Here is a 13592-nt window from a genome sequence, read left to right as displayed (position 1 = left end):
AATGATTTCAGTAAGAATTATGTCTACTGAGGATTCTCCCAGTATTTCTATAATTTCCAAAATAGATTTTTTTTTTAATTAATGGCAGATTAAGTTGTTTGTCACTGCATGGATTACAATCAAATTGCATTTTGGTTCTCAGCTAGTAATTTGGGATCATTCACATACCATCTGTGAATTTGAAATTTGAGAGTGAGAGAGACAGCAGATACAGTGATGTCTGTCCTCTAAAATTAAAATTACTTTTCTGCATTCTTTATAATTTGAGTCTGGATAGATGTTGTCATTGGTTATTAATATTTCTTGGTGCCTGCTTCCTTCACCTCTTAAGTTTTTATCTTTTCAATATTCTGTTGTAACTATGTGTTGAGTCTACAGAAATTCATCTTCTTTTCCTTTGTCTTGTATATTAACACTAGTTGTCAATATTTATTGGAGGTTTTATTTCTACTTCCCCTTGTATTCTACATTTCATATTTTCATATGACTATGAAGAGGCATTATATTTACACTCAACACCTTAAAAACCTCACTAACCAGTAATATCACTTTGTAGTGGGCATTACACTGATTATGAACTGGAGCTTCTTGCCTAGTATACAAAACTGTAGCAACTTATCTATTAATCTCAGCTCATTTCAACTTTAGAAGAATTCATTTTTGCAAAAAAAGAATTCTAAAGTAGAAATGCAAAAGAAAAATACTACAGACAGTTTAAAAACATTTTTGTGTTGTCTTCTTTGGACATTAAATAGTTAATGATAATATCTCCTTACTATTAATAAAGAAATTTTAAGTGGTTTACAAATATTTCTTGCACCTGATAGGAATTTTAATGTTTTTTTGTTTTTTTTATTTTGATGTGTAATACTTTGATGCTGAAATACTAATGTCTAAGAGAAAAGTTATAAGTGGAGTAGCTTTCTTTTTGTTTGTGTTTAACACTTTTGCTTTTACAAAAGTGTTTTTTATATATAATAAATATCAAAGTTAGCAAAATCCAAGGTAAAACATCTTCCCAAAATTGACTGCCTCATTTAGTTCCTATAGAGCTTTTGCTATGGGATTCCAAGCTAATAACATCAAATAGAAATAAAAATAACTTTTGATATAAAAAGAAACGTAAAATGATGATAGATGTTACACATTTTAATATGAACAGTAATACCACACAGTGTTAACATACTTGGGAGATAGCAAAAGATCCAGCAGTAGTAAAGACCTCTCCCTACAATTCAGGCTTCAAAACTTCTCTAGGCACTCTGTTATTTTTTACTATAAAAATGGGACAAAGAGAAATTATGAGATTAGAAGCTGACTGCACATCAGATGGGATGCTGATCATCACTGCTTCATTAGCCTATGCTATATGCCTTGAATTTGACAGCCAGTCAGATTCCAAAATGTATGGGCATCTTTCACACATCCAGACCACTGAAAGCACAAGCAGAACATGGAGGAAATCAGCAGTCTGGGCATCAAATCATTCTGAGCTTTCCTGACTTGAAAAGTGTTCCTCTTGAAGGCTTTTGAGAATCGATGGTCAGCTAGCATTACTCTATATCTGGACAGATCAATTCCCTTAAGGGAAAAACCTTCCACTTTTGTTTCTTTTTATCTAAAAACATATGTTTTAACTTAATTGTTTAACATTGAGCTATGTTTATTACTTTTTTGAACTATCACAAGACGTTCTTATAGGTTCATAGTTTCATAGGTAAGTACTAGGCTAGCTGCCCTTGCAGACCATTTTAAGCCTAGCCAATTTCCCTTATTATGCTCATGTGCTTAGCTCAGCCTCTTATCACCCCATAGTCTACAACATCTAAATGGAAACTATTCTGAGGAGAGTATTTCTTCTGATTTTCCCTATAAAAATGTTTTCTTTTCTGAAATCATTTATAGAATAAATCAATATTTTCAGTAGAAAATATTCCAGTTTTTTTTGAAAAAATATTATGACTTATTACAACTGGAATTTCCTCACCCTACTGGTATTACTTCTGTTCTACCAGCTTTGGAGGATGTTTTCCCTACAACCTGGAATATGCCTGACAGCCAACCTGTATCGTGTAGGAAGGCAAATAGTCTTTATAAGGTTCCTCACTCTTACAAATAATTTTTCAACTTGTCTGCCTCTAACAAGGGTACCAAAGCTTTTGATACATTTGGAAAAAACAGTGTATTCTTCTGCCACACTTTATTTTCATGATTTCAAATTGCTAAGCTCACGTTAAAGATTTTCTTTGCTTTTTTGAGAATATGAGGAAAATTACTGCCACTTTTTCTTCCTCTTAGGGCAAATCTTCTATGAAATCTCTTATTGCTTCTGTTTCTCTGGTAAGTAAATATTTTTTGAAGTGTTCTTATGACTCATTTTATACCTCTTATAGAGAAGTAGTTACTCAGACTGTTACAAAAGTGCTTTCATAGTTATATTCTCAACATTTTGAATTATACCCCTGATTGAGATATATCATTTTGTCCATCTGCTGCTGAGGTCCTAAAAAAATTCAATACAAGAAGAGAACTGTTATGATGGATGGTGCATATTGTTTAGCCTCCTTCCTGTAAGTTTGTGAATGGTTTCATCCCTAATTCTGGGCTTTTATAAAAAGCAAACTAATAGTTCCAGCAAGATTCAGGCAAGCCAATATTCAGGAAACAATGACACAGAGGCTCAAAAAAAAGAACTTTCCTTGTTTCCCACTCCATCCTACCCTGGAAATCCTTTAATTCTTCCTCAAAATCTAGTTTTCCATTCCTCTGTTTCCCTAATTGGCAACACCTAAGACAAATGGGTTCCAAGAGTTATTTGCCAGGGTAGAGAAGTAAGTGGGAATTCCTTCTTCATTTACAGGGATTCCTCCTCTTCCAACACATCAGACTTCCATATTCTTCCCCTGTTATTCATCATATGCTGGTTCAAGGGCTAAAATAAATGTTTCCTATCCCCCTGCAGTGGAAAGGATTGTATTCAAGAATGATTTGGCACAAAAGAAAGAAAGAAACTTCATGGGAAACAGTCTAGGCCCTTTCATTTTTCAACCAGTTTATAAAAGTTCCATAGTTTGAAATGAAATGCCATCCCTTCAAAACTTGTTACTACTCATTCCCCATTTCATATTTTTATAAATGGAGATTTAAAGGATACTTATCATCACATTCCAGTAGCCACAGATTTTAGGCATTTCTAAAGATTTTCTGCATCTGTATTACAATTCAGTCCTCTGCCTTACACACTGGGCTGTCTACTGCTCCAAGCATGTTTACAAAGTGTCTAGCTCCATTGATATCCTATTTCAGACTGCACAGTATTCACATTTTTAATAGTTGGATGATTTTGCTTATCTTTGAAGAGTCTTTTTTCAGTATAACAGGAATCTTTCACTTGGGTAAGATATCTCATTCTCAGATTGGGCTTCAGGTGAACATTCAGAAATCATGTTTAATTCCATCCCCAAAATTCTATTCCTGATGTCCATTCTAGGTATCTACCTTCAAAGAGCTTTTCTCTCATGAAGAAGAAGATCTGTATCGAGAATTATTCCTGAATGTTTCCAATCAATCAACATCTTCAACAAAGGAATTCATTGGGATTTTAGGATTCATGACACCTATGATATTCACTATTCCTTTAGCCAGACAGAACATGAAAAAGATTCAAATGGCTCCTGAAATCTGTATTGTCCCAACATTGACATCCCCTTACTTCTCAAATTAGTTTTACATTTATAAAAAGGGAACTGCTTTGGTAGAGAGATCAGGTGTAACTGAGTCCAGGTCTCCCATTCCCCTTTTCAGCTCCACTGAAGTCTATAAAGACAGATGCCTCAGATTGTGGTTGGGGAGTTTCATCTCTTCTATAAAAGTGTAAGGTCTTCAATATAGAAAAAAAAATAAAACATGTAAACAACAAAGGATGCTTACAGACATAAATGCACTCAGTTCTCTAAATCATTTGTGGTCCTCTATGCAGATTAGCCATGGTTCTCCAGACGTTAGCACAATCTGATCCCAGAGGTTTCTTACATTGATCAGAGTAAATCTTTGTGGCACTGGAGCTGAGGTGGATGAGGATAGAACCTCATGAGTGGAAATTACATCACTGAGTCTTCCAAGATTAGAGCCAGCTGTGGAAATAAATCTTTTCACCTCCATTTGCAACACACCCCTTACAGGATTCATGCAAGCATACCTGGTAAATTATATGTTTTCATTCTCTTGGATGAGAATGTTCCTTTATGCCTTTTCATCCTTTCCCATCATATTCAGGGTCCTTCTGAAGATTTAGAAGGGCTCTTTAAAGATCATTGTGGTGACTCCTTTCTATTGGGTCTATATTAGAATGCCTAAACCTCACTTAAGCGAATCTCGAAAAGCCGACATATACACAGCAAACTGCAAGAACACTGAACGTCCTTAAGCACAAAATTCAAAATATCAAATTGCCATAGCTGCCCAACTCCACTGCCCACTATGTACTGCCTACCCAAACAAAATAAATATGAATGCATTAGTATATATGCACTTACCTTAACCCGGCCCCTAACCCTAAGGTCAGTAACTATTGCACATTTACATTAGGGAGCTATACTGGATAAGGGAATCTCCTACTGATGTTTTACCTCACTAAACATGGTGTGGACAACTATGGCATTTTGGTATTTTGAATTTCGTGCTTAAGGACATTCGGTGTTCATGTGGTTCACTGTTTATGTGTCGACCTTTCAGGATTCATGTAAGTGAGGTTTCATCATTCTAATTCAGACTCTTTCTATCACAGGCAACAGTGGCTCTCCCTTCTTTTGGAAATGGTCAAGGGCAATTCCCACAAGCTTCCTTATCACAGAATGGACCCACTCATAAAACATATGAGTTGTTTTGTGTACCTGAACTTGAAAAAACTCGAACTGTGGGCATGTATGATAGAACACTAAAACATTTTGTGCACTTAAAGGAAATCATGAATTAGCAAATGGAAAAATATATATTTGGCGACAGACTAAGAACAAATACCCTTTTTATTCTAATATTTCTCTGGTTCTTAAATATTTGTTTGGCTTATCCTCTGCTCTTTCTTATTCCTCTGTAAAGGTTCATCTTTTGGTCACTCCAGCATGTGTGGTCATGGATTCCCCTCTGTCAATGCAATGTCTTGTCAAACCATTTTTAAAGGGATTATGAATACCCATCTATCTAGAAAGCACTTGGCTCATCCTTGGGATCTTAACTTTGTTTTGGTAAAATGAACACTTGCACCATTTAAACAAGCTCATCAGGCCAATCACTGATAACACCACAGTCATACAGTATATATAAAATCAAGGGATGTTCCAGATCATACATGGAAAACATCATTGATGATTGCAAGAAGACTGTCTGAGTTACAATGGTAGGTCAGCCTTATCTCATTTCCTATAAATATAGGTTTTCTTTGAGAACAAATCCTGCATCTATGCCTAAAGTAGTACCTAGGTTTACTTTGAGCAGAGCTGTTCATCCATCTGTCTTCTTTTCGGAGCCTAAAAAATAAGGGAGAAAGGATTCTTCATACTATGAATGTCCATAGACAACTCAGATGCTATCATGGTAGAACCTAAACCTTCAGACATTCTGATCAATTGTTCTTTTCTTATGGAGGTTTGAGAAAAATGGCAAACAGCATCAAATCAGAGTACTTCCAAATGATTGTTTCATGCTATTTCTTTTTGCTATTCTCATCACAAAAAGTCAATGCCAGGCAGGGAAAAGGCACATTATACTAGGGCCATGATTTCTTCATTAGCTTTTTGGAAAGTAATGGGTTCTAGACATGTTCTAGAAGAAGCAATGTAATCCTCTGTACATACTTTCACAAAGCACTACAAACTGGACTCCTTCTCACATCTAGAGTAGGCACGGTTAGGGACACTCTCCATGGACCCCTGGATTTTCATCCTTCCTTCTTTCAAATTTTCTAAGCTTTGGTTTTCTATCCATACAGCTTAGGTTCCTGTAGCAGTGATGTAAGGCTGAGCATAGTACAGTTTTGTATGTAAAATGTACCATAACAGTAGATATTTATATAGACCATTGCTGTAACAGCTGCACCTTCTCTCATCCGCCTTATATTTTTCTGGTATTATTTGCCAGGGTGAGAGCTTTCATGTTTATATTCCTTTTACTGACTATTTGTAAGGGATCTCACCTCCCTTCTGTTGGCATGAAAGGGAAGGAGGACTTGTTGTCCAGACTATAGATTGTCTCCCTATATTGCATGAGCTTTCAATGGTCTGAGTACATGGAAGGTGCCTTTACATTTTGGAAGTTGGATGACTATTATACCCTAGGCAGGATATAACTCATAAAGTTTAGGCTATGGCAGTCGTGATCTGTTTAAATGTCTACTGTTTTGATAAATTTGACTTATACAACTTTATTTTGTAGACACAGAAGAAAGCTGGTCAGTCTAACTAGATTTTATGTTCAGTCACAGATACTATATCCCTCACAGCTTTCAAAATTTCACTAGCAGATATTTTTAATCTTGGCACTATGATGTCTCATACATGTTAACAAAACAGAAGAAAATACCCTTAATAGAAGTGCTAAAAAATGATATCAGGGAAAACTCTAAATACAAGGAGTGTGCTAGAAAGTCAGTCAAATCTGAAAAATAAAAATGACATTAGTTTGAAGAAATGCCCATAATGGAACCAAATTGAAAGATTTAGTCATTACATTTTCAACATGCCATCTATCAACTCTTGTTACCTAAACTATGGAATTGAATTACTGCAACTTAGATCTAATATAAAATTTGTGAAAACAGCTATGAAAAAGCATTTGCATATGAAACTGTGCAATACCACAAGACAGTGAGAGAGACGGCATCCTTAACTGACTGTGTTAAAAATTTCATACCATAATTCCATAGGTTTAACAAGCTGCAATCCTGAATAACAATTACTTCACTGAAATGGGTAACATATGTTTCAAAGATTAGCATTTTGAGCCCAAATGCTCAACATACTGTGCATGGATTACGTCTCCCTTAAAGTAATATTAAACGTGTGCAAAACAAATCTGAAATCTGTTTATGAATATGATGCACGATAGCATTCATAAATGGAAATGTATAATGCCATACAATAGCTTGAAATGAAGGAAGGGTCAGTAAAATCACTAAGTTCATACAAAAATTAAAAATTCCACATAATTAAAAACATATTACCTTGCACAATAAAATAGTTATAATGGGAAGAGGAATTTTATATTAAAATGTATTACAAAGCATATAATTATCAGACAGCAGCTATTAAATGTAAAACTCAAAATGCAAAAAAAAAAAAATTATATATATATATATATATATATATATATATATATATATATATATATATAGTTACATGTCAAAACATCGAATGATCATAACACCTAAACCCAAAACTTCAAGACCATAACATATAAACTTCAAAACATCTAAACCACATAACATCGAATCTCAAAACATTGAAAAATACAAAGCAAGTATAAATAACATCCCACACACTGTTTGCTACATTTCTGCACCCCCCACACCCCCCATAATTTAAATATACCAACTCCGATTGCACTACAGTGGGGGAAAAAGTTAATTTCCTAACCCCACTGTAGTGCGATCTCGGAGATGGTATATTTAATGTACGGGGGTGTGGGGGGTGCAGAAATGGGTGCTTGCCCCCCTGCAGAATGTAATAAACTGTGTGTGGGATGTTATTTATACTTGCTTTGTAGTTTTCAATGTTTTGAGATTCGATGCTATGAGCTTTAGTTGTTTTGAAGTTTAGATGTTATGGTCTTGATGTTTTGAGTTTAGATGTTATGATCATTTGATGTTTTGATAGGTAACTATATATATATATATATATATATATATATATATATATATATATATATATATATATATATATATATATATATATATATATGTGTGCGTGTGTATGTGTGGGTGTGTGTGTGTGTGTGTGTGTGTATATATATATATATATATATATATATATATATATATATATATATATATATATAAAATATGGATGCTAATTTAATAACTTGGGGTGTACTTTGTTAAGATATTGTCACACTCTCAGGGATTGTGAGGTGCTCTTCCCTCAGACTCATGTTTCACAACAGCCTGGCAATATCTTTACTATGAACAGCCACTGTTTCTTCTGTAATACTTACTGTAGATTGCATTACGTATTATTCATAGGTTCATAGGTAAGTACTAGGCTGTCGGCCCAAGGGCCTAAGTAAGCCTAGCCAACAAGGTTCCCTGGCTTACGCCACCCAATAAAGTTATTTTACTGTGTCCCTGTCGAGCAGAGCCACAGCAATGATCCCCAGGGTGTATTTCCTGTTTCCCATCCACTTATCAAGATTTGTCTTGAAGAGTGCTAATGAGGAACTTTGCTTGACATAGATGGGTAGCTTGTTCCAGAGTATGGGAAGTCTCTGGGACAGGATTCTATCCTTCCAGCATGTCCTGTTTATTGTGGTGACAAGGTTTACGTCCCTAGAGCACGTAGCTCAGAGGGATTGGGATTTCTTTATGTCTAGCATGTCTAACAGCTCTGGGTTTGACATAGCTTCAAATGTTAGGCAGAGATCACCTCAGATTAGGCGATATGCTAGGGAGTAAAGCTGGAATTGTTTGACACAGTCAATGTAGGGCATCTGTTTGAGGCCAGTAATCTTCTTTGTGAGGTACTTCTGTGGCCTTTCCTGCTGCTGCAGATGTCTTGTGAGGTACATTCCAAAAGGGGCATTGTACTCTATAATGGGTCTAATGAGTGTGGAGTAGAGGGGGAACAATATCCTCTTTTTACCTAGATGAGAACCCGTTTGTGATGAGGTATGCCATGTAGAAGGATTTCCTAACTACTGTGGTGATGTGATTATCAAAGGAGAGACTACTGTCCACTTGGGTCCCCAGGTCTCTTATCACACATTCAGTGTTAAGTAGACTGCAGCCTATGTGGTAGTTTATGGGTACATAGTTTTTACCAAGGGGGATGACAATGCTCTTTTTGGCATTGAGCTTGAGGCCATGGCTCTGACACCAGGCATCTGTCTCAGTGAGGCCCTTCTGTAGGATGTCCACATCATTTGGGGACTCAACTATGGCTCCTAGTTTGCAATCATCTGCGAACTTTATTAGCCAAAGGCCTTCTGTGTTAGCCTGTACTTCAGAGAAGTAGATACCAAACAGGAGAGGTCCCAGGACTGAACAATGTGGTACTCGACTTGTCACTGATTTGAAGGCAGATTTGGAATCTGCAACTTTTACAGTGTGGGTTCTGCCAGTGAGTCAGTTGGCAACCCATTTTGTGATGTGGGGATTTATACCTAGTTTAGTGAGTTTGGCTATAATTCCAGAATTGGGGATGTTGTCGAAAGCCTTGGTGAGGTCAAGATAGGCTGTGTGAACCCTCTTACCCTCGTCTACAGCTTTGTTGACTGCCTCAAATAAGTCAATCAGGTTCAGGAGGCGTGATCTGCCTTTCAGAAACCCAAACTGGGTGGGGCCAGAGTTTGGAGGTTACCAATGTCTTTGTTTATGAGTTCCATGATGATAAGTTCCATGACCTTACAAACCAGGCTCATCAGGCTAATAGGGTGATAGTTCTCAGGAACAGTGGTGGCTCCCCCTTTCCGGAGTGGGATAACTATTGTTGTGCACCATTCAATAGGCACAAATTCTGATGTGAGACTATGATTAAACATGGTGCTTAGGTGGGGAGCCAGTTTGTTCTGAAGTTCGTGTAAAACGTAGCCTGGGATGTCGTCTGGTCCCATGGATGCTGTGTTTTTGGCTTTAGAGAGTGCAGGTTTTACCTGCTTAGTTGTGATTACAGGGACTCTGCATTCTTCCAGTATAGTTATGGGCCCTTTAGAAGGTGGGGGGAGGGGTGACGTTAGCACTGAACCTATCTGCAGGGCCGCTGGCAATATCAGTTGGTTCTGTAATTTTCATGCCATTATGTTGTAACTGAGAGCGGCTCTGGATGTTGCCATTGAGATTTTTGACATAGCTATAGAATGCTTTGTAGTTGTCCATAGAATCAGTGGTGGTTCTGTTTTATAGCTATCTTTGGAGGATCTTATAGGGGATCTCAGTTTCTTACTGAGGCTGACCAGGGAACTCCTCCACTCATGGGATTTTACTCTCTTTTGCAACAGTTTCTTTCTCCTTCTCTGATAGTTACTAATGTTTAAAAATACTTTTGCTACCTTAACAGTCTATAATCTTGTAATCAGAATAATGTCACCCAGTACTTCAAATAATTTAAGTCAAATAACATATGATTGACTGTTTTGCTTATTTGGTAATGCATTAGAATGATATTGAGCCATGTTTTAGATGGATGTCTTTCATAGAAGTGTTGGGAATGTTAAACTATGTCCCAGCTGTGCTCATGAAATTACTGCATTTATACCCTGAGCTTTCAGTCTTACAAAGACAAAAAATCTTTAGTACATATTATTAAAATTAGTTCCACACATTTATGAACTTGATGAATGCCTACATCGAATGTAAAAAGGTAGCTTAGGTGGAAGGTATGTAAGAGGGGGTAATGACAAGGCCAGTCTATAAAGAACCCCTGGTTCACAGGTTTTCCATTGTTTAGATTGCCTTATGTTGTTGCAGTGGAGGACACTGATGTTGAGGGGACAAGGGCCTGGAGTGGTGCTGTGGTTGGCACCAAGCAGAGCAGTGAGTCTTCACTCTGCTAAAGGGAATCCTGGAATGACTGAAGATGTCTCTCCACTACCTGCTCCGACACAGCCTATGCTAAGTCCCAAAGCCTATTTACCAGGCTGTGATATGCCAGGATGCCCACAATGCCGCAGCCTGTATGGCCAGAGGATAAACATTCCCTTTTCCGAGAGGCACTTGGCTGGGTTGTTCCTAAGGATTCTGGACCTGTAGAAAAATCAACAGAAATGGGAGAGAAATAAAATAATACAGGGCAAAGAAATGGGATGCATTATTAAAATGATAAAAAAGAGACAAAGGATGAGACAAGGAAGAAATGCAAACAATAAATTCATATATAAACACATTCCTATCTTTATTAACACTGATTTTTTTTTTTTTTATTTAATCTGCATTCACATTTAAAAAAAGGTCTAGGAAAAGCTTATGAATACAAGAGAACAATTATTATACTACTACAAGTGGTGGAGATTTTTCCATTTTCAGTCTACTGATACTAATGAAATATGTTTGTTTAACATAATGAATAGTAATACATTTGCTATGTCTGCCTGATAAGAACTTGGCTGCAATACTGCAGTGAAAGCATGTTTGCCCTTCTGTTATCTTTCTGTCTAAACATGCTTGCAGTTATAGTAATGAAATCAGTTAAAACAGAAAACAGCAGTTATTACTTAACATGTAGATTTTTAAATGGAAATATATATTCATACATACAAGCATCCACAGTCAACCTTGCCAATCTGCTGTTTTGTTGATCTGTATCTCATCATCAGCTGCATAGAAAATACATAACAGTATGGTTGTTTACCTGTCTCAGGTTTTATTTTATTTTATCTGACATTTTATTACCTGGAAAGTTTGGCAGGGAAAGAATCCCACTTTCAGCTAGGCCCAATGAGAAAAGCTCCACAGTAGTTAAACACCAGTTAAATGGCAGCCGCTGTGGTGCAGTAGTTAGCATTGCCACCTCACAGCAAGAGATTTTTTGGTTTGATCCTCAGCTGGGGTGCCTTCTGTGTGGAGTCTGCATGTCCTCCCTGTGGTCACGTGGGTTTCCTCCAGGTGCTCCAGTTTCCTTTTACATCCCAAAGACATGCTGTAGGTGGATTGGATACTCTAAATTGGCCCTAGGTGTGAGTGTGTGCCTTCTGTGAGAGGTTGGATGCCAGGCTGGCAACTTGACACTGTAAAACTCCACTGCCAATCATGAGTGGACAGGTGATCTGCTGTGGTGACCCCTAACTGGGAAAAGCCAAAAGAAGAAGTTAAACATCAGTTAAAGTTATATTTGAATATAGAAATTATAAAAATATGTGTATGTGGTTTAAAATGATACTTTAAAATTATACAAATCATTAAAACAGAGTAACAAAAAGTTCCAAATAGAAAATTAAAAAATACATACTTATGACTATGGTAAATATACATCAGTACTGAAAGAGTAACATAAAACAATAGTTGAATAAAATAAACAGTACATATGCAATATTTTAAGAAGGAGAAGAAGATAAGGAAAAAGTGTTAGTAATAAAATAAGGTCAAAATTGATGTTATATGGGCGGGCTGGAAGAATTTGAATGAGAAGAGGTATAGGGAAAGTTAAGAAGTAAAAGGAAAAGGGAATAGAAGGAAGAAGAATGAGAAGAGACATACATAACATAAGACTTGGGGTATGATATATTGTGAGAATACTTATCTAGGTGAGGTACAGGAGCATAGGTGAGAGCTAAGAAAGAACTATTTAAGGAGTGTTTAAACAGTGGTAACCTGGGAATTAGTCTAATGTCTATGGGGTGAGAAGTCTAAGTTTTTGAGATTGGGTATGAATAAAAGGAGTGACCTATATGACAATATAGAATGACCTGTTAGGTAGGAATTAAGTAATGTGCTGATCGCTGGACAGGATGATGGTTTAAATATAATTTTGTGGACTAGAAGGAGTTGAATAAACTTAAGGTGGGATGAAACTCAAGCCAGTGTAAGTATATGATAATTAAGTGATGTGATTTGAGGGACAATTTGGCAGCAAATCTAGTTATTTTATTAAAGCAAAGTTCCATTTTAGTTTAAAGTGAGGCCTGTATGTTGGTGAGGATGGGGGAGGTATAGAATAGGGATGGAAGGTAGGAGACCATGGCATGTGCGATTTGAGAATTATTAGTGAGGATTTTTTTTATATATATACAGCATACCTTGTTTCTGATGAGTAATTGTTTTATACAGTTTTGAATATGGAGGTCAACATTTATTTGATCATTGATTATATTTGTTTAATTTTTATTTATTTGTCTTCATTTACTGGGAAAGTTCAACTGGGTAATACCCATTTTCAGAGGAGGCCCCGGGTGAAAATTTCCATTTGCATACATTACATTATACTAAGTTCCAGTTCAACACAGAGTAGTTATGTTTCTATTTACATTTATATGCAAACAGTAGTTACATTTATACATTCTAAGATTTTACAGAAGTGGAAGTTACTAAAGAGAAAGTCCATGAGCAACTTAGTGGATTGTACAGACAGCAGTTATGTTTAAAAATTATTTTGTCATTTCAGTCAGAGGTTGAATGTATTCTGTTTAAGGAAAGTATTTGGACAGTATTGTATGGTGAACACAAAATCTCAACCTAAGTAGCTGGTGTAAGACATGACTTCAATCTTAGTGTTAAGAGTGTACATTTTAAGGGTGTCTTTTAGGAGGGACAAGGATTGGGGAAGAAACAGAAAAAGTTTGTTTTTATAGGGTTTAAGAGAAGTTGTTTATCTTAAAGACGGCTTTCAAAAGAGCAGAATGCATTTTGAGAAATGGTTTGCAGATGTGAAAGATTACTAGAGGAGCCAGTGAAA

The sequence above is a fragment of the Protopterus annectens genome, chromosome 5.part0 (assembly GCF_019279795.1).
Source record: "Protopterus annectens isolate FY-2018-M chromosome 5.part0, PAN1.0, whole genome shotgun sequence".
NCBI lineage: Eukaryota > Metazoa > Chordata > Ceratodontiformes > Protopteridae > Protopterus > Protopterus annectens.
Note: the sequence above shows the minus strand (reverse complement) of the source record.